The 20269-nt window shown below is 30.1% G+C and overlaps 1 protein-coding gene across 3 annotated transcripts in view; it reads left to right on the top strand.

Annotated features, from left to right (window-relative positions):
* LOC125064959 (NAD(+) hydrolase sarm1) overlaps positions 1 to 20269 on the top strand; it is a 79519-nt gene that overhangs the window by 20314 nt on the left and 38936 nt on the right. The gene's annotated exons all lie outside the window — the stretch shown is intronic.

Raw genomic sequence — 20269 nt, forward strand, 5'->3', positions numbered from 1 at the left:
AAGCCTGTTACAAATGAATTATAAACACAAATTAAGCACGCAAATATTCAATGGTACTTGTCTGGATATGAACTCGCAATATCTGGTTAAGATTCATGTTTTCTAGTGACTGGGCCATCGCAGCTCTTAATGTACGTTAATACTAACTAAGTAATACTGAGCTGTCCTCCATTCTTCTTAGATGTTCTGAGTTATATTTTGTTATTCTAAACACAAACTACAATTTGTGTTTATAAGCATATAAGAACTAGCCAAGTCAGACCTTAGGCAACAATATATTACCCCAAGTTATAAGAAGAAATGATATTTTATGTAGTTATAAATAAATTTCAGAAAGGACTATTTAACTTGGCACAAATTTAGATCTCACTTCTTTTGTCGTTGAAGACAACAACCAAGGTATATATCATAATATTTAACTTGGCTCTCATTTTTACATTTATGTTTTTGATGGGATTCGTAGTATACATTATACATGCTTAGTACAGATACTATAGACCCTAATCAAAACTAATTTGTTTTAGTTTAACGCCAATAAGAGTTAATCATGATAATAATAATAAAATTATTACATTAAAATTGTGTTAGCAAGGTTATTAATAGCATGCAGTTCATTAAAGTATCTCGATTGCTTCAGAAAAGCAATAATTTAATTTAGAAAACTAACGCACCTGATTCTTAATAATTTTGATACTTCAATTTAATATTATTACGTACATAGATTCGTAGTATACATTATACATGCTTAGTATAGATACTATAGACCCTAATCAAAACTAATTTGTTTTAGTTTAACGCCAATAAGAGTTAATCATGATAATAATAATAATAACATTATTATATTAAAATGGCGTTAGCAAGGTTATTAATAGCATGCAGTTCATTACAGTATCTCGATTGCTTCAGAAAAGCAATAATTTAATTTAGAAAACTAACGCACCTGATTCTTGACACTCTGTATTTTTTTATAAGTAAATATTTTTAACTTAAGAGCATAAGTTTGAACATAGCAAGACTTATTAAACTAAACACGTAAATACAAAATGAACTCATCCATTTATTTTCACAGGCGATGCGTAACAAAACTGTAACGGGACGGTACCACGGACATGTGTAGATTTAATTTCGAGAACAGTTAAATAAATTCGTTTTAGGAGAAACATTCTGATAGTCTGTTTTTATCACATCCAACACATGTGCAGGATGGATTTCAATTAAATTTCAAATTATAAAACTCAGTTTATCAAAATATTATGTCCCTTGTGCCTGTGATTACACTGGCTCACCCTTCTAACCGGAACACAACAATACAGTGTACTGTTATTTGGCGGTAGAATATCTGATGAGTGGGTGGTACCTACCCAGACGGGCTTGCACAAAGCCCTACCACCAAGTAGTATTTGTAGTATTATCTCTCGTTGAAACGGCATTATGTCACGATCGAGGGGAAATCGGATGCAGGACCATTGGCTTTATATATTTTCGAAGCTAACATTGCTTTTTGATACGAAGTTCTGATAATACTTACACAGAAGACACAGAGTCCTATAAGCTAACCAATAACAAGACGATTAATTCCACCATTATAAAAAATCACTGAACATCGCATAAAATTGAGTAATATTTATTAAATCTATTGGATTTTTACAATATTTCAAAATTCAAATAAAGTAACGGCCTGAAAAATATCGCACAACTGGGTTGAGGATTTTATGTAGGTATATATTTTATTTATGTATCTTTTTTTAAATACAGACACATAAGAAGAAATACAGACAATATTTGATATTATAATATCAATATATAAAGTTCTATAGTTCCCAACAATAAATATTGATACCAAATTCCTTATCCATAAGCGTTTTAATAATAGTGTACTCACAGATTCAAATTTTTGATTTCTTTTTACACAATACGACAAGTCTTAAGGGCTTATAACTTAGAATACGATTTTATAACCTATTGTATAATAGAAGCGTTTTGAAGACACTCAATTACGCAATTGACTTTTAGCATATCGCGTGTGGTCTTAACGATGATGCGACTAAATTAACACCCTTTGACACGTTGACACGCACTAATGGCGTCCGAGGTTGTTCTGAATACACATTAATAAATTGTAATTAGAATGATAAAAATAATTTTTCGCGGCTGTCATATCGTTTTGCGTTGATTATTAATAGTAGTGAACGAATAAAATAACCTATGGGTAAATTATATTGTTAATAGTAAGCGGAACTTTCGTTATCCGTTTTTTTTATCTATTTCCGATGTTTTAGTGTCAAATATTAAAATTGAAAATTTATAAATATCCAATTGCGGTAGTTTCGAGGACCAGGTAATAATTTTGATTATGTTTCAACAAGTTCAAGTAGTTGTTGTTATTTATAAAGTAATTTACTAATTCGATTAATTAACAAGTATTTTTACAACCTACTAACGATTTTATAATTGTGGGTGCATTTTATAATTAAAGAAAATTATATAGTTTATACTCTATATCACAGTGTTTTTTTTTAGAATTGGACAATTCGTTCCGGAGCTTACCCCCTACATACAAACAAATGTTCCCTCTTCATAATAAAATAATACTTATAGATTTCTATGTGAGTAGACTTATAACTAAATAAAAAATAAATACTGAAATAAGCCAGATTAGGACTTAGATGTTATCAATTTCAAATGTTACTGTGCATTGAAATTAAAACAATTTTACTTTTTTTTTACTGTCTTGCCGCCTTAAAGTTTATTCTCTATTAAGCAAATATCCGTACAGCAATCTTAACTTTAAATATATTTAAGTAAAATATCTGCAAATTTGTAAAATAAAATGAAATAAAATAAATAATAAAATAATACATTGCGATCACAAATTTTGAAGTGCACTGTATGTAATCCGGTTTCATTTTGTAATTTACCGATTAACGTGCCGAATGTCGGCGGAAACAGTCTGCGGTCATTGCCCTTCTGACCGGAGACAAGTAGCCTACGAGAATCGAGATGGCAAGTTGACACTATCATATTTCTTCTTTATTGAATTTCCCTGCGCCGACGCAAGTAGTCCGTCTTTAATGCGATAGCAAATATTATCACATGAGAATGTGCTATTAATTAGTGCACAATGAAAACTAATATTTACAACATTTTAACCACTTTTTGTTTTACACAATGTTTGTTGAAGATTAAAAATCTTGCAATTTGTATTTATAAGACAAAATATTCACTAAAATTGTATAAAATGGATGAAGCTTTAGGTATATTTATAGAAATAAATAATTTTTTGTAATTACTGTGTAGAAATCTGTTAAATTTTACTTATTCGTTTCTTCATATAACTTGCCTTAGTATGCTGTGTGATCAAATGAATTAAAAGTAAATTGTTATATATATTAGTTTATATTTTATATTATTTCCTTTTATAATGATAATTGTAATATATAATAATATATAATATAATGTCAATGATAATTCTAATGTTTTTTTTTCATATATTAAAGATTAAGTTACTACCGCCAGCACACTTGAAATCTGCATTGACTTGCATACAAGAGAATTTGCTAACGTTCATTATGCAGGCGTATTAAAAAAAGTTGTAATGAAAAGAATTTATTTTAAAAAATACATACAAAAATGAAGGCTATAAGATTCTTTTTTTCAAACACTTATTAAATTCTTTATGTTATGTTCTAAAATATTATCTTTATATTTTGGATTTATCTTGAGAGTACTATTATTCAAATTATTTTTTACACGATTTTGTCTTGTTTTTAACCGTATATCGTTTTTATCCGTGTAACTTATGTTTTTTAACATGTTAACAACAAAGTAAAATATAGCTGCCGGTTAGCCAGTAAAGTAGTACATTTATTACGCTAAACATTTTAACTTGACATTCAAGAATAAAACGAACCTTGTAAGTAAACATAAAACAATGTCTTCTTTGTTAGGTTGCGCAGGCGCCGGCGAGACGCGTAACTACTATGACAATAAACAGTAAAGTTTTCTGCCATGCCATATCTCGAAAAACAGAGCAAATTTGTCCAATCGATATCACAGATCGTGTTTACATATTTAATAGAGATATAAATAATAATATATTTTTAATAATTTCGTTATTTATTTACTAATCAAAGGTAATAATTTAAATTAAGTACCGCACGAATGGAAGGAAATGATCAGCGTGGTTTTATTCATCTATATCATTATTTATTGCGATATAGATTAAAATTAGATATGTATGAAATATTTCATAGACAAGATTAATAAAAAAAAAAAATCATCGTTCTAAACTATTAATAAATTTTAAGCTATCGATAAAATGTCTCTGCTTGTTTTTAATTAATATCAATCAAGCCTAATCAGTGATACAAAAACATATGAATACATCCAGATATAATATGTGTTTAATTAAAAGAAAAAGATAGTTTTAAATCATTACAATATTCATCCAATCATTTCTACAATTAATAAAAAATATTTTATACAAACCAAATAAATTATCTTGTCAAGATGTATTTTTATCACATTTTTTACTTTTCGTACTCCAGTTTTAGCCAAAAATATTTTCGCCAATTTGTTACATTGAAAACAATAAAGTTAGATTAATTCCAAGGATACGTTATAAATAAAACGAAATAATTGCAATCATTCTTGTGTAAATTACGTCATTCATTAATAATATAATATCTTGGTGGCATTTTTAACCGGCACTTGAATGATTTGTAAATTTCATAATAAACATAATAAATCAAAGGAATTCTCAGAAGGTGAACAATAAGAAACAAAGTATCTATCTATTCAATATATAGATATCTTCTCAATTATTCAAAGATATTAACTGCAATGTTTGATAGATAACGTTGGTATTTTATCACGTAGGTATGCGTCTTTCTTTCCGCTTGTTAGTGTTTCTATGACGAATAATTAACTATCTGTCAACAAGAAATTCTCGAAAGTAATAAAGTTTACGTATTCTAATTTTCAAACGTAACATTTATATTTTTCGGAATATAGACTCCACCGAGAACCGGTAGGATATATTTTTTTTATGGCATTGGTTGGCGGACGAGCATATGGGCCACCTGATGGTAAGTGGTCACCACCGCCCATAGACAAAGGCGTTGTAAGAATTATTAAGCATTCCTTACATCACCTATGCGCCACCAACCTCGGGAACTAAGATGTTATGTCCCTTGTGCCTGTGATTACACTGGCTCACTCACCCTTCTAGCCGGAACACAACAATACAGAGTACTGTTATTTGGCGGTAGAATATCTGATGAGTGGGTGGTACCTACCCAGACGGGCTTGCACAAAGCCCTACCACCAAGTAATATTCAATAGTAATTCTTTTACGATAGATATTAAAATACAATTTAATTATACTGCACGGAAAACAAAGTTAATATTTATATTCAATTTAAACGTAATTCTTAGTTTCTTTTTTTATATTCCATGTAGCACAATAATCAAAAGTCGTATAGCATGCACATGCTAACAATTTTTGACTACTATACAAAATACTTAAAAATAAAAATACATAGAGTCGCATACCGCAATAAAACAAATCGAACGAAAATCGAAATAAATGTTAACTGTTATAGCTGTAATTTAAAAAGGTATCATTGAACTGGGTTATAGTTTAACTTTAACTTTAAAACAATTGACTCCAATTTAAATAACAAAACTCTATTATTTACCATTGCAAATAATTTATTCGGTATTCATAAAATGCTATTTTACACGGTACTCTTTAAACGATATGCTGAAAAACCCAAACGTTATATTTAATCAGATGTCGACAAAATACTTCTTATGTATATTTTTTTTTAATTTTTCCTCCTGGAAAAGGACATTTGCAACTTTTCTTTTTTTAAAAAAAAAAAAACCTGTAATATTTTTACTAGCGTGTTTACGTCACATTAAAATGTCCTTGAACTTGTATTCACGTAATGTTTTTACGACGCTGTTGTGTAACAGTACTAATGTACATATTTCATTATACGACTTACCGCTTCCAATAGCGACAGGACGGCTGGTTCAGTGTTGCAATTCAACGTGAGAATTATGTGAGTACTCTGCCAACAGTCCACGTGGAAATGTTGTACAGTAATTAATATTTTTAATTTTGACATCACCCTTGTATAATGTATGTTGTGCATAGTCTTTTCGAAGCCTAAGTCAACATTTGGATATTTAGCTGTTCTTAGGTAATTAAGCTGTTTCCATGTAAATTTTTATTATGAACACTAAGATATCATTTAATTGGTTTTAAATTTGCTCTTTATATTATTATAACGATGTCCTCTTGACTAGGATCTACTAAAGCGTTCCATTGGAACTTAAGTATCTATATTATATGGGGTAGTTTAGAATATAGTTTTTTTATAGAGACGGAATAAGATTGAAAAAAGAGTCATTGAATAATTTCTATAAATACCTACTTACAAGTAAATTTATTATGCGGAAGGAAGATGGTAAACACTACGTTTTTTTTTAAATATACGGATTTGACTCATTTCACCGAACTACTTTGGAGCTTATTTATTGGATTTATTTGAGGGTAAAATTATTTGTTTTCATTTGTATATATCTGTTGGAGTCGGAAACTAATGATTTTGTTTAAATGAATCCTAATTTAAGTAGATTGACGCAGATTCTTACTAATGTCCGAACTAAGAATCTGACTCATTGCGTCTACTTTCCATGGTAACAGGTTTCGATACTTTTTAATTTCCGCATAGAAATATCTTAATAAAAAAGATAATATTTTTTTTTAGTAATTTTGAAATTTAATAATTAGGTTTATATATTTTGTTGTATAAATTAGAAGTAATATTAAGTAGCTTAAAGATATTACGAACATTGGAAAAGAGATTAACTACTGAGTTTCACGTCCGTTCTTCTCGGTAGAATCGACATTCGAACCCGCGTCGGTAGCTTTTACTTAAAAAATCAGAAATACTTTAAAAAGCCTCCTTGAATAAAGTTTATAATGATTTTCATTTTCATTGCTATTTCTTCTTTGTAAGTTTTATACAATATGTAATTTTTTTTAACACAGGTCGATTTAAGATCTGCTTCGTTATTACTGATTGCTATTGCTCCTATCGACCATCGATCCAATCTCTTTATACGCTTGCATAAACGACCTTTTGGTTCTCTCACTCTTATAATCTGATGAGCTGGCAATCCAACATGACACTGACAAGGTACTCTGACAGATATCAAACACCAATGGTTTTGCTTTCCGACTTAAAGTGCAACACTGATAAAATTTCTCAGCAGTAGTCCAAAGTTATTGACATTTAGTTGACAGACAAACTCATAAAATATTATCAGTATCAACTTTTGACTTAAATCGAAAACCTTGGAATCTGTAGCCATATATATCAACCAATATATCAACGGGGTATTTTAAACTATATTGATTTAATTAATAAATCAATTTACAAAGATAATTTTACAATTGCTTCCTGGAATTATATAACGTTGTTACATTTTCCCTTTATAGTAAAACTTCTAGAACTTGAAATGAGGAAGTATGAATAGATATGCACGGTCTCGCCATACAAATATTAATGTCTCGGTAGATTTATGTTGATGCCACTGCCATTGTTGAATCTGTTCTATATTTCTGCTTCAAATCTCTTATCCACCATCGTTACTAACAAAGTAAACAATATCACGGGCTCGTCTCGCCATAAACTTGACTAATATATGAATCAGCAAGCTACGTTTGTTATTCGAGATTTATCAAAGATTTTCATTATTTTATTACAGGTAAGTCTCGTATTGTGTAATATTGCTGTATAGCGGTGAGTGATCAGTTCTGTGTATGTATATAATATGACTCAGTTAAAACGGAAAGAAGTTCTGCAGTAACAAAAGGAAAATGCACTTTTGTTTAGTCAAATATGACGAATACGAATGATTAGCTAGAATGTTAATCTCATGCTTAGGCATGGCACGAGGCGAGGGCGAAACAGGTAGGAAGACGGCCAAATGGGTTAACGATAAGTGATAACTGCCAATAGACATAAGCACTATTAGATAACCATACAATATTCCTTATATTCTTCGTTAACTCCGAGATATGATTCGAAAATATGATTTCTTGAGTCTGCGAATACTCTGGCAAATGTTCTTGTCTACAGAATCACTTTCAGTAGAAAGTAATATTAGATGGACCTCATAATTATTAATCAATGAGTTTTCTGTAAAACTGTTCTGTATGCAAAAACTACATACCGAGCGCTGACCACGATCGTGAAATGTCAGAAATTGATATGCGACACTGACTATAACAACTTGAACGTTCAAAGGATTCACATCAAAATAGCGTATCACCGTAAATCAGTTCTCAGCGTTAGACAAGTGACACGAATTGCCACATAATAGTGCAGCTTAGTACAAGAGTTTTACCAGAGTACAAGATACTATGTTTAAAAATAATAAAATTCTGACAGAGTGAAATAAATGTTTGTTAAAGTATAATAACGAGTGGTGCAAATCATCAAAGACAAAACTATAAATACTTTGTATACTCTCCCTTTCGATTATAAAACAATTTTAGATAAAAAATAACAAGTAAAGTAATTTAGCCTAAGTGAAATTTTTCTTTCAAATTACTACGAATAAGTAAGATCTACGAACAAATCGCATCTTATAACATCGACATTGACGATATCTATACTAAAATACTTGTGACAGAACATTCAATCAATTGTTTGTTGTACTTGGAAATTACTGCGAAATAACCGTGACTTAATCAACATAGACAAAAAAACAAGTCATCTGTTTAACGGTACCGATAAGGATCCCGGTAATACATATCTATTTGTTTCTATGTTTTTGTTATAAGTCAATTTTTTAAATAAAATACATAAAGGAAAAAATGTTCGTGGTAGAAATGAAGTGAATCATGTTCAGCGATAATAAAACGTTCACTGTTTCATGTAACTGTAATGTATTACGCATTAATTCATAATGTTTATAAGAAATTCTGTATACCGTAATAGAAATGAGGATAAGTTTCATTAATATTCCTAATGTCCTCCTGAACGATTTCTGCTACAACGGGCATTCACAAGGGAGAGTAGTCTTTGGCTGACATATCGTCGTTTGGCATTCAGAAGCGCGAATGTGAAAATATTGATTTTTTTTTCTTATTTATTATTTAGATAAATACTATCGATATAAGAAGAAAAAAAAATGCAATATTTTCACATTCGCGCTTCTGAATGCCAAACGACGATATGTACATATGTGCACAAGTATGAATGCAAACACAAGTTCGCTCACCATTGCTTTAATCTTATTCCTAATATATCTTTAAAAAACAACTGCAGAAATATTCTAAACGTAAGTTTTGCACACGTAGATATAGAAGAAATTCACCACTGACTCTTTGAAATAAGATGGATATAAAGTACGACATTTCGAACGAGGTGACGCTGGTGAATCGCCTCGTTCGGTTATCAAAAATTATAACCATTTCTTTTAAATAGTTTCTGTGATAATTCGCTTAGGAATCATCATACTTTATTTTTTTTTTTAATTTTATTTATTGAAAAAGTTACACGGTCAACTTATCACTAAGCACTTAAAATCAATAACGGATGTGGGTAATATTTTGAATATTGTGATAAGTATTTAAAGGTGTAAACATACCCTATATTTTCTTGTAGTTATTATTATATCTACATCTAAGTACAATATCAAACTTCCCTTAAACTCCAACTTGATAATGTGAATTCTAGACAAAATCACAACAATTACCGAATGATCAGTTAAGCTAGTTAGACGTATTATGTTGCGACGGTGTCAAGTGTCCTATTAAACGGAGGTCAAATGGTCGGTGGAAGTGGTCAATGAATGAGCCACAATAAAACCATAATATTCTAATTTATCGCAGGGCACGTGGGCAGGCACTAAACTTAAACAAATAACTTTATACAGACTCTAATAAGATGTCCTGCCGGCGAGATTGCTAAGTTCCACTGGCATGCGATGTAAAAGGGACATTATCAGATTATAAAGAATAATACATTGATATATTATCTGTGATATGCTCTATAATTGTTTTTGGTAATCAGATTGCATTATAAAGTTCTAACATTTATATACATTTCCGTTTTAAGGTAAATGTCGGAAATAAGAGGAAGTTGTATCATAATTATGGTATTAGATAAGTAGTTCTTTGAAATTAAAATTTCGATAATGCTATCTCTTATCGCGCGCGCCATGACGTTTATCATTCTGATATTCGTACTGATGTTATTCAGATTGACGTAACGGAGATACGAAATCAGCATTATCTTGTTTGACTTCATCGACCAATATTAGGTTCATTTTGTTACTTAAATATATATGTTTCATCATTTTAACAATGACAAACACAGAAAATAGAAACCAGATTAATAATGATGTTTTGACAAATGCTGTCAAATGTCAAACTTATTGATCAGATTAAAGTTAACTGAAAATTATTTTTGGCACAAATAAAAACCACAAAAAAGAAGAAAAATTGAGAATTTTTACATCGGCCCTCAACAAAAAGCAAAAGTAATTAATTAATGTATAAGAAAACTAAATTCATGCTTGTCAGGTCAATATTATAGATTTAAAATAAAACCTTTACATAGGTTTAGTGTTATTTTATTCAATTAGGTATTACAAATAAAAATCTTGTATATTAGGTTAATATTGATTATTTAGAAATAAAACATTAGGATTTCATCTTAAGCTGACTCCATAATTTTCAAATTTTAAATTAGTGAAGTTTCCGCAGAGTTAATTTATTTATAAGATAATATAAATTGATCGATTACTGTAGGTTTGTTTTTGAATAAAATTATAGGTGTGTGTGATTAAAATAAAAATTCTTATTGACAATATATAGGAATAAAATAAACCACTGCGAATATATGCTTATCGGTGCCGGTGAATGGAAACGGGTCATTACAATTTAGGGTTTAGACGCTCCGCCCACCAGCGTTAAAATTCCAATGCCAAATTGATCAAAATTCGACTATTGCATTCTTACGGGATCCCTTTGATTCGCATATTTTTGAATTCATCTTCTTTGGCATAACTTTAATGACATAATAATATATTGACATACTTATTTTGGCAGACTTATTTGGGTTATATTTTTCAGCCGAATTTTGAGTCGCGTAATTTTATTTATTTAACATAATCGTTATGGGTTAATACGCTACGACATAGAGAAACTTTACTTTCAGCTAAGTATAGGCCGCGGTCAATACATTTTTATTTTACATACAACAGTTATTTCACCCAAAACAACTAATTTGCAAAATTTAACTTTTCTCGAAGTGCATTATTATACATTTATAATATTACTAGTTTTGTTTCTTAAATCTATAAATTAAAGTTAAAAGAATAGTAATTACGATATAGATTTGCATGCTACGAACATTTTTCAACTCTTATTTCCAATATTATTTTATTTATAATACTAAAGCTCCTTAAAACAAAAAAAAAATCGATTTAAGAGCAGCATAGAATAAGGCATGAAATGTTTTGTCTTCGCCCATTTAAAAAAGTAAAAACATAACACGATCGTGCTTATCTAATATTATTATTTCTCATCATTCTAATTTGAATTATATTATGATATTAGTTTCTCTTGACGAATTAGGTTTAGTAAACATTGGTTACACTAAGCGTGATAAAATATCAACATTAAATGCGTACGTTTGATTAGCGTGTAACCGTTCGCTTTGTTTTAACAATGAAACCTTCATTTTATAAATAAGGTGTACCTACTCGTGATTGTTAATATTGTTATCATTCGCCCCGCCTTTAGAGCTCCATTTTAAACATCAACTGGAATAAGTATACACATATGTATTTAAACACTTTTGACATATTATTTGACAGATATCTTAAAAATATATTCATCAATATTCAAGTAAAGTTAAGGCATATAGGAATTTAATGTATTGGATTAAAAAAAAAAATTACACTTGTGATATGACTTTGTGTAAGCCCGTTGGGGTTGGTACCACTCACTCATATAATCTACCGCCAAGCAGCAATACTTAGTATTGGTGTGTTCCGATTTGAAGGGTGAGTGGGCCAGTGTAACTACAGGCACAATGGACATAATAACTTAGTTTTCAAGGTTTTTAGTTAGTGGAGTATTGGAGATATAAGGATTTAGTATTATATGGTCGTCCGTGATCACTTACCATGGCATATATATATAGGTTGTAAATAAAAACAAATGTAGATATTAAAGTTACTGTGTAACGCATTTAGACAAATATTATATGGGCTATATAGTTTAAGAATGAATAGAAATCAATACTCAAACTTAATTTAACGTAAGTGACTTGGACGAATATCAGAAATAATATTCTGCGACAGCACGAACTATTCACGTCACACAATTATTTCCAAAATCAAGGTATAAATGCAGAAAATATATTACTTTTACATTAAAACTGTTTACTTAAATAGCTAAAAGACCTTTAGAAATGGTAGCAAGCAATCACAAAACAATATCTAGGTCTTACAAATTCGCGAAGATTTATCTAAAACCAGCTATTACAGAAGTGCTATTACCCACAAGCTGGACCTCAGTAATAGTACATATATGCGTATTAAACTCCTATATATTTTAACAATTCACTTATGTTTAGAATATAATTAATTACATTAATTACATTATTAAGAAATAAATTTTGTTTACACGATTCGGTGTTCAGGGCGTTAATTCTACTAACAAATTGTCATTTTATAAATACGTAGAATTAGCCCACAGTTATTTATTTAATAGTAAGATTGTGTGCCAGCAAAGTGGCACAAAATCCAGGACTAGAATAAGACCATGCTCCATAGGGTCTTCGGAGCGCGGGAAGGTTAACACTGACAGAATCCAAACTCCAGGCGATTACTTGGATTATTTCAACGGTAGAACATAGATACATTTTAATGACCTCAACCCAGGGTTTGCAAACAGGAACGCTACCTCTGCGACCTTGTCATTTATTGGCATATCTAAATAATAGTTTCAATATATCTAGATGTTATCTCAGCCTAGTCTAGTCTGTAATTACACTGGCTCACTTATCCTTCAAACATATCAGTACATCATATCGAAGCAATAAAGAAAGCCTTATAACAAACAGCTTAAGGGTTATTATATTATCTTTTAGTACTCGATCTGTCTGAGATGGAATGTGGTCATTTCCGGTGAAGCTGAGATAAATGTATAACACACAGAAACATAATCAGGTCAATTTAGACCTTTGATATGATAAGTTGATGTCTGATATGAAGGAGAACATGTCTTAAAAATCTTGTCAAATCCGAATAAAACCTCCTAATAGAGTTATAACAAATAGTTAAAAAAAATTAAGATATATACGATATGCCTGTGACGTCAATGCATTAAATGATACCCCGTAATAATATATGACGTTTTAAAACCAAACACATAAAAACAATCAAATACATTCATTAAATTACTACTATAGTAAGCATTAAATAACATGCACAATTAAATAATTAACAACGTTCGAGAATAATTAAATAACGATGACAATTTTTTTTTAAATTTGAATTAAAAAAATAGCAAAAGGTTAAACAATAAGTTTCAATCATAACATAGTTTAAAACGAAGTACTCTACTTGCTTACCGCTGTTTGTCCCTATGTATGCTTAGAGTTAGCTCTTTAAAATTACACAACAGATTTTGATGCGGTTTTTTTTAATAGATAGATTGATTCAAGAGGATTTTATATGTGTAATGTGTAATTTATTGGTTTATATGTGTAATACATGCACAATATAGTAAACACTGATAATTTTCGAGGTTTCTGAAGTGATGTCGTAAATAAAGACATTTTTTACGCTTTCATTGAAAACTATGGCTGAACCCTACGAGATAAATCAAAATAATGTACTACATTATTATACACCTTAAAAAGATCTTCAAAAAAAGTCCGCTATGGTATATGTCTATCTCTTAGGGATAGCCTGCAACAAACATTTTTTATCCTTTAATTTTTACGAGATATAATGGTTTTTTATGAGAAATATTTCCGAAGCGCTTTTAATCAATACAGCATTAATCACTATCGAATTAAGTACCCTTAATACATTGTGCATTTAATATAGATCAATATGGCCTTATACAGCATGTAATTGAAATGAATATTTTCGAAGATATTACAGATTTAAAACGCAGGGACGAGCGATTTGTATTATCTAACGACTGAAAAACTATGAACGTTGCAAAACACTCTGTAGTATACTTGTAGCCGGGCTAGTTTTAAATAAAACAGTATTCAATAAAAAGATACAGAGAAAAAGAGAGGGAAAGATCGCCTGAACGGGTCACAACCTCCTCATCTCGACCTCAGTGTTCGAGTAGTGTGTACGCCGGTTTTCACGGGTACGCCACTCCGAGGTCCCGGGTTCGATTCCAAACCTAGTCTATGTAGAAAAAGTTCATTAGTTTTCTATGTTGTCTGGGTCTGGGTGTTTGTGGTACCGTCGTTACATCTGATTTTCCATAACACAAGTGCTTTAGCTACTTACATTGGGATCAGAGTAATGTGATTTTGTCCGATATTTATTTATTTATTTAGTTTAAAAACTGCTGATTAATCCAATTGTAAATAAGAGGTCCTTTTAAAAACTGATCGTGCCATTAATCGTGTTTCATTTAGAACCTACTTAGTGATAATCACAGGCTCTTGTCAGCGTTGTCTGTGGCGAAATTCAACACCACTCTCTGTTGACATTATAGACACGTGCTCTAGAGATAAAGCAGGGCTTGCGAACACGTGTTTGAAACAAAACGCAATGTAAATTAACAATAGTAAATGTCAAATTCATTGATAGAATTATCAATTTATCGAAAGATTGGTTAATACCAATCTACTTACAAATTATAAAATTATACTTTTTCATTACATAATTGTAATGAAAAACTATAATTTTAGATTTATATTGAATTGAATTATTTCTTATCTTAATTAATTAATTTAAATTTATGATATTGCAGATTAACGGGCCGATAGGATCTGCGTCTCATTTCTTGTTTATTATTTCACAATTAAATATAATTTAATAATAAAAAAAAAACAAACTAATTAAATTATTTAATAATGATAATTTGTCTAGGGGTCACCCTAGAATAGAATGAATTGTCATAAATGTGTGGCGTGACGACAATAGATATAATACGAAATGAATCTGTAAAAGTGTAAGTAAAGTTTAAGTGGCTCTCATGACACACAGCTGAAAAGAAACAGATTATCTTTTAATAGATAGCACACAGAGGGATGGGTGTAATGTTACAAGAAGACCATTAGCCATTAGACATGTACGTATACGTGGACAGATAAAATAAGAAGAAATAAAATAGATCAGAGATGATGACAAGAGCAAGAAAGAATATTCAATATAATATTTTTTTATTAAATATATATTAAAATGACGAATTTATAGTAGGGTCTTAAAAACAGGGCTCGTTATAAGTTCGACGACTACATGTGTGTAATATTGAAATCGTAGTTTTAAAAAACATGAAACTATTTATTAAGCAGTATTTTTTACTAGAAAGCTACATATTTTTAGCTATGTATAGCTAAGATCAGCTGTTACTGAAGTTTCAGTTAGCGTAATCATACTCATACTATTGTTATATTATGAATATTTGAAGTTTTATTGGACAAAGTTCTTTTATGTGTCTTACAGTAGACTGAATTGGCAGAAATCTAACATGAAACCTTCGTGGGCGAGTCCGACTTGCACTTGGCCGCTTTTTTAATTATTATGATTACATTTTTTTTATTTTCTGTAGATATTACAGATGATATATGAAGTAATCATTTTCGCATCGCTCTTTAAAGTTCATATATTAAATTTATAATTTAATAAATTTTATATAATTACTAGCTAGCACTTTACGTTTGATTGACTCACTCATTTACCTAATATCGAAAACGCTGCGTTATAAATACAAATATATTACTATAAACTGTCTCATAAGACCTTCTGTGTATAAGTATTGGAAATGCCGAAACCAATATAGGCGTTTTTACACCATGCCCATAAAGGTCAAAGTTTAATGTCTTGATTTAGACCTGGTGTTAGATGTACTTAAGAATTGATTGATTTTTTTAATTAGCAATTTATTCTTTATTATTAAAGCATGGGAGATAGTATGAATTATCCTACTTTTGTAGCATTTGTATTACAAGCGATAACATAATTCAGAGAAATAATTCATGTAAATAGTACTAGACTGTATCTCGTCAAAGCTAATCAAGTTTTACGGTGTTAAATCGATAAATCCTAATAGTAATTTGAAGAAAATCAAATGTAGTCACTAAATCATTAGTCAATATGCTATTAATTATTTTCATTACTCTACCAGGAATAGAATTGAAATACAGTAAAGTCTCATTACTACGGACCTCACTTCATTTACCGTTGAATTCTTATCCAAATATTCTTACTAAAATTTAATTTTATGTTTGATAACTAGACTGAAATAGGGTTGTCAAAACAAAACACATTTTTTTTTATCTTTCATTTGAAAATCGGCGTCCATATCAGTACTGTGTTCCTAAGCACATGGAGTCGTTGGAAGAGCTAATATGCTATACATTCGTAATATTATAGTTTACAACCTTCCCGTATACAGTTTAATTATCTCATGTTATTACAGCATGACTTTACGATGTTTCAAACATGTTCAATAATCATTAATTTAAACATTATTTCTGTTCTTATATAGTAATTGCTTTGTGCAATATTTGCAATTATTTTGTAATAGCAAACCTTAACTACTTAATAATAAAATAACTAAACATATTTTTTGTAACAATTATAAAATACCACCGATTTTATAATTAAATCTTAGAAGTTCTATATATAATCTAAATTATTTATAGAAATGACAAATAACCAGTAGTGATAGAGACAACTATAAGTTGTACCGCCAAATATAAATCTTATGAGCCCAATATTTCCATGTGTTCCGACTGAGTATAATAGAGCCCCTCAACCTCACTCCAGTGGTATCCAAAGTTTTAATCGAACAGGAAAATATCTGAGAGGTATGACCAAATTCCTCAACAGAATATTTTCCATGGAAGGTTTGCATAGGTCACACAATTGGTCTTAGAAGCTTACCAAAACCACTCTATACAGCTTATACCGCAGTGTGATACTGTAAGAATTCACTTCGTATCTGAGACGTGAAATGTTGAATACCGACTCACGGTGATTCGCCATTTTGATACGTATATCCTTTCAATGTTATAATATTATAGTCATTCTCGCATGTCACATTCTGACATTTCACGCTCGTGTTCTGAGATCTGTTTTGAGTTTCTTCTTACAGAATAGCTCTACCAGACTCTATATAAATAAGGACCAGCCAAGCAATAAGGATGATGACGATAAAGAGTTTGTTTGATTGATTTGAAAAGTTATCGTCAATTATACGATGCAATATTTGACCTGCATATTTTACTATACCATAAAGACTAATGAGCCCATTTTTGAATAAAATCCAAGATTTGTGAATCCAGTATCAGAGTAAAGAAGCCAGCATGTATCGGATGAATTTTTATTCCTCCATAAAATTGTTCACCAAACCACTCTAGAGTAGTGTCGTTGAATATGATCAAATTATTTTTTTCGTGAGAGGGTGAGGCTTTAGCCCAACTGTGGAACATTAACTGTTACTTTTAATCATTACATAGTATAAAACAAAGTCGCTTACCGCTATCTGTCCGTGTGTGTGCTTAGATCTTTTACAGAAAGGATTTTGATGCGGATTTTTAATAGATAGATTGATTCAAGAGGAAAGGTTTACATGTATAATACATGCGATATAGTAGAGAAACACTGATAACTTTAGAGGTTACATTGCAAACGCTGGCTGAACCCTACAGGATACATCAAAATGATGCACTACAGTATTGTTACGATTTTAAGCAATACAGCATTAATCATCATCCAGATCAATATGGCCCTTTACAGCATGTAATATGAATGAATATTTTCGAAGATATTACAGATTTAAAACGCAGGGACATAGCGGGTTGTATTGTCTAACGACTGAAAAACTATGAACATTGTAAGATATTCAGTAGTATATCTAATATCAGAATTGCACCCGACCGAAACCGAGGCGGGTCGCTAGTTTACTATACAATAAAAATCTATTAAACATTAAATAAGTTAAGATAATACCTGCACATAATTGAACTGAATATTAAGTGAAACGGATACGAGGACAATTGCTCGTGTTTTATATGTAGGTATATATTATTATAATACCTTTTCCTCACGTAGCAGTTTTTTGTTGCTTCCCACGCGTCTTGGAGGCTCGACGAAATATCCAATTACGAATATCAGCGATACATGATTTGTATTCGGTTTTCTGTTGTTTTCATTCGATACCGCCTTACTCGCTTAATACGCAGTTTCTTAAGAGCAAATTATTTTAAACACGTGTTGCAAATAATTTAAATATATGAGATATACTACTTTCGATAGTAGCATAGTTGAAATGTCAAAATCATCGCTTAGTTTTGGGCTCTTGATTTGTAATTTGTTAGGAATGAGATCGTCTATCAAAAAATCTCGAATAAATACACAAAATTAACAATTCTTGAGTATTTTTAATCACTATACCACCACAAAATAAAAGCGAATTTTTCGATCTATTATTTAAAAATAAAGTTAAAATATTTTGTGTTTAAAATTAGGCTAGAAGTCTCAATTAGAGACTTGCGAGAGACTTTTATTAAATCAACTCGGAGATAAAACGACAAAAGTTATCTTATAAAAATTGTTATAGCTTTTTATATATAATAATTAGGCATCTAATATGCGTAGTATATACACTCAAATTATTTTTACTCAAATTTGTAATTATTCGTCACGTATTTAATACTCGTACTTTTAGTCTTAGTGTTAAGTATAAAGAACCGAATATCTCGTTACTTTCAGATCGGATTACAGTGTCATTGATCCCTTATGAACTTTGCCTCTCAACATATCCAAATAAACAAAGCTTACTTTCTTTTTGTATCAAATTTCTTATAAATTCATTAATCTTATATTCAAATTTATTTAAAAATAGAAAAACCTAAAGCAAAGGATTTCATCGTCTGTGTTTCTTTTTAAACTTTTTAAAAACGTTTTAAAATTAATGACTGAATGGATGGATTATTAAAGTACACTTACTTTAAATAGTAAACTTCAATAATAAATCTATCTGCTAGGAGAGAGGGGCTGCCAAAATTATACACACAAAAGGGTAAAAGGAAATGAAAATCGCCTCCTGGAATTTCTTATTATAAAACTGTTAATAACACATAAGAAATACCGTATGACATATATTCCAAGTAATCTTTAACCAAGTAGGTTTTTACAAGATAGAGGGTCTAACAATAATAATAATGTTCTCTCTCAGCTTGTAGACGCATTATAATACAAGATACGTTTTGATAAAATTACAAACTAAAGACTTTCGAGAGCCAGATGGTTAATACAGTAATTAAGCAAATATTTTCTAATAAATATGCGAACATTATTTAGTTAAATTAAAACAAACTCTTGGGTAAACGATGTACAATAAATTATTATAAATTGTTAACATTGTATGACGCAAGAAGTCTAAGAAAATATTTCCTTGAGACCCATTATCCTAAACATCAAAGGGCTCATTAACATATACAAGGCAATAGTTACGCCTAGTACACGAATGTTATCCCTTACTAGCGCTAACGTTTCGATCTTACGAAATATTATTAAAATTAATAATACGAAACAAAATACATTATAAAGGTACAGCCATTGCGACAGATATCGATTTGTCAAAGTCTATTTAATTATTTTAAAGACTAACTAGTGTTGTCCGTCTTGTCATCCTAAAAAGATAAAAAAAAATATTAGTTCGTTTTTAGCGCGATGAGTTTGTGTAAAAAGGTATATGATAGTATTGAGTTGTATCGGTGTGCTTAAAATAATGATACGTTTTGAAGTGTCCTTTGAATGAAGTTTGTAATGAATCTATGTAACGAAGGTCTCCAAACGAACGAATATATGATTTCTGTGCATTCTGTGCATTGATAATTACTGATTAGTCAGTCGGAATTTTGCTCTTATATATATTATGTACATGTTAGTTACGTCACGAATATTTAGTATATATATATAATAAAATAGGAAAGCACTTCTTATGATATTTCATATAAATATTTTT

Source organism: Vanessa atalanta, chromosome 6 (genome assembly GCF_905147765.1).
Source record: "Vanessa atalanta chromosome 6, ilVanAtal1.2, whole genome shotgun sequence".
NCBI classification, from domain to species: domain Eukaryota; kingdom Metazoa; phylum Arthropoda; class Insecta; order Lepidoptera; family Nymphalidae; genus Vanessa; species Vanessa atalanta.